At 39.2% G+C, this 3,820-nt stretch overlaps 1 pseudogene; it reads right to left on the bottom strand.

Annotated features, from left to right (window-relative positions):
* Positions 1-699: 699 nt before the first annotated feature.
* LOC117695297 (testin pseudogene) lies at positions 700-2,013 on the bottom strand (annotated as a pseudogene).
* Positions 2,014-3,820: the final 1,807 nt, after the last annotated feature.

The raw sequence follows: 3,820 nt of genomic DNA, 5'->3' as shown, positions 1-3,820 counted from the left end.
GACAAAGTATGGAGCAGAGACTGAAGGAAAAGCCATCCAATGTCTGCCACACCTGGGGATCCATCCCAAATACAGACACTAATCCCAGACTCTATTGCATAAGCCAAGAAGTGCTTGCTGCCAGAGGCTCTGCAATAGCATGAAAAATACAGAGGTGCATGCTTGCAGCCCACCATTGGATTTTAGCATGTGGTCTCTAATGGAGGAGTTAAAGGACTGAAGGAGCTGAACAGTTTTGCAACCCCATGGGAAGAACAACAATATCAACCAACCAGATCCCCCAGAGCTCCCAGGGACTAAACCACTAACCAAAGAGTACACATGTAGCAGAGGATGGCATTGTCAGGCATCAATAGAAGGAGAAGCCCTTAGTCCTATGAATGCTGGATTCCCCGTGTAGCTGAATGCCAGGGTGGTGAGGTGGGAGTCGGTGAGTGGTTAGGGGAACACCCTCATAGAAGCAGGGGGAGTGGGGATAGAAGAGAAGGGTCCTGGAGGGGAAACCAGGAAAGGGGAAAACATTTGAAATGTAAATACATAAAATATCCAATAAAATAAAAAGAAATGAAAAAAATATAATTTCAAACAACATCAACAGAACAACAACAACAACAACAACAACAACAAAACATTGGACAAAATCTTCTGGTTTGCTATGTAGGTTTTTTTCTTTTATTTTTTCAAGTTGCAGTTCAGGCCACTGTAGATAGCTATGGCTCAATATGGCTTGGTGCAGTCTTCTTAGGACATCATCTTCTTACACTCCATGGAACAGAAAACCATCCCCTTTACAAGCGTGAACTTCTGCCCAAAAAGACACTTCTTGCAGAAAGAGCATAGGAAGCACTCTGTGGATGCATGCCAGCTGAAGTTATTGTAGGTTACTCTCTGCACTTCTGGGTCAATGGCATTGTGGCAGCCTTGACACACCGCAGCATGGTTCCTCATGTAGCAGGGTTTGCATACAGGCTTGTCACTGACCATCACATATAATTTTCCTGCCAGGATGTAGTTGCAATCAATGCAGCAGAAGTGTTTCAGATGCCAATTCTTATTTTCTGCTTGGGTATATTCCTTGCTGAATATCAGCTCATCACAGCCAGCACAGCGGGGCTTTTCACTGTCACAGTAATGCCTGCCACAGTATAGCTTTCCATTCTTCCAGAAGTAAATCATGTTGACCAGGAGTTCACCACAGGTACTACAGATAAAACAATCTGGGTGCCAGAGTTTATCATAGCCAGCCCTTTCAGCATAGATGGCTGGATCTCCTTCCTTTATGGTGTGTTTGCAGCAGTAACAGGAGTATTGGGTCTTCTTAGACTCCTTAGACTTGTTCTTGGAACCCATTGCTTCTGTGGTGTTTCTGACTCCTGCAGGGTAGTGCACATTGTTACAGTAAGCATTCATCTCAGAGGGAAGCTTCATGTTACCTACTCCTAGAGCCTCGTTCTTATATTTCTTCACAAACTGCTCCATCTCCTTCACCTCTTTGGGAGACAACTCATGGCACTTAGAAGGGTCCTGGTCATGTGCAGGTAGCTGCATCGCCAGCTGCTTCTTCCGGTACTGTGCCATTTGTGAATCTGACACTGGCTGTTTCTCCTTAAGCTGAATCTGCATGTACTTCCTGGGCAGTGCCTGGTTCTGGAATGGGGGAGTCCACTTATAGGTAAGATTGTTGGTGGAGACTTTCTTCTTGGCATAGGTAACAGTGTTGGTGGAGGGATTCTTCTTGGCATCATTTGGATTGGTCATTATTCTAGCATTGCGTTTGTTTACAGAAATTCCCTCTGACTTCATCTTGGCAATCAGGTTGGTGTACTTGATGTCATCAAAGAGTCTCCCCACTTTCTGGTTCTCCTCAGTGCTCAGGAAAATGTCATGCTCTTCTGGCCTACATTTGCAGTTACGACATACTTTCTTCCAGAAGTGAAGTTCAAACCCTGCACAGTTTTCTTTACATTTTAGACAGGGGGCTCCCAATTTTTGCTGGTAGTCTAAATCCATATCTTGGAGGGTAGAGGAACAAAAGGGAATCTATTATTATAAATTTTAAAAAATTTTAAAAATTTAATAAATCACACCTTTAATTCTACTTAATGCTCTTGTTAATGTAACTCTCAAACAAATCTCTTAGGAGTTTCACATTGTTTAGCCAACTATGACATCAGGTATGTAAATGGAAGATGCAAGTACATATATAGCATACTTTATATTCTCATTGCTTTTATCATAAAAAGAAAAGAAGCAAAATAAATTTTATAGAAGACTACAAATACTGAACGTCACAGAACTCACAAATTCATGTTTTGACCTTTATGTGTCCTGAATACAAGTGCAGGGAGAACACAGAGGGCAAAGACTGAAAAGCACACAAATGTATGGAAGATTTTAGGAATTACAATTAAAGTATTACTTTATATTATGGAAGAACAATCACAGCAATGACGAATATTTATTAAATACCAGAAACAATATTCTATTATACTTACTATTTAAATCTTGGAAAACCTCACACAACATTTAAGAAGCAGGCATTATTTCCCTCTGTTCTTTACATATGATTTAATTGAAAACCAAGTAGCTTTCAGAATTTGCTCAGGATCAATATTTCAATACATTCTAGAGCTTACCTGAAAGCCACATCCCTGAGGTCTAGATCTCATGGTACCCAAAGGTGTTATGAAGGCTGATGGAGCAAAGCAATTTGTAGGCTTATCCAGCTATAAAATCTAGGTTTTACAGTGACTATCCTGGCAAGATATCCATGATGGTGCAATAGTGCTACTTCAATTTGATGGGTAACCAACATCTGTCTACTTGGACTTAAGACCCACTCCATGAATAAAGATTTATGCCTGGTACTGAAAACCAAACAATTATCTACTGCTAAGAGTTAAAGGAGAACCTACTACTTCCATTTTCCTAAACCACTAGACTATAGTCTAAATAAATAATCTTATAGCCATAGATAAGAGTATCTCTCACTCCTCATCAAAGAAGCATCTCTTGGCAGTAGATGGAAACTATTATAGGAATCTACAACTGGACAAATGCAGAGGACAACTAACTATTAAATACCCAAACCCAATGGTATACTTACAATAGTCCCAGGGAACATCGTAGGGCAGGCACTCTAAGAGTCAGAGGACCAGATGCCTGCTGCTAGATAGTACCTTTTACATGCAACACCCATGAACTCTCAACAATATGATCACCTACACAAGACAGGCTGAATGAGGGGATATTTGGACTCATAGGAACACTAAAATACTTGTGTTCACATGTGTCAGTGATGAAGCCTTTCTCTGTGCTTCATCTAGATAATGAAGGAACAGAATTAGATTAACACTAACTTTTCTTTCCAAACACACATACTTTCACCTTTTATGAATGCCCAGACTTAGTGAAGGCAGCAAAAATGTCCCTGACAGTGGACTTATAGTAGTGAATATATATATATATATAGTATATATATATATATATATATATATATATATATATATATATAGTAGTGAATATATAATATATAGTGAATTATAGTAGAAAAAATTATACCAGTGTATACTATGTCCTGTGACCCAGGGGAAGAAATCCTTATTAAAAACAAAACACAAAAAAGACACCCACTTTTCTGAATCATTGCTAGCAACCAAAGTAATGAAACTGAATACCACGCTGGCAAAGAACTTACTTGGCCATGACAAAAATTATTTTACATATACATGTGTTGGTCTACAAAACTGAATCATCACTGACAATCAACTAAAGATCTCTTATTTATTTATTTTTTTTTGGTGTTTTTAAATTTTATAGT

Source organism: Arvicanthis niloticus, chromosome X (assembly GCF_011762505.2).
Source record: "Arvicanthis niloticus isolate mArvNil1 chromosome X, mArvNil1.pat.X, whole genome shotgun sequence".
Classification (NCBI taxonomy): Eukaryota; Metazoa; Chordata; class Mammalia; order Rodentia; family Muridae; genus Arvicanthis; species Arvicanthis niloticus.
Note: the sequence above shows the minus strand (reverse complement) of the source record. Positions and strands in the feature narration are given on the sequence as shown.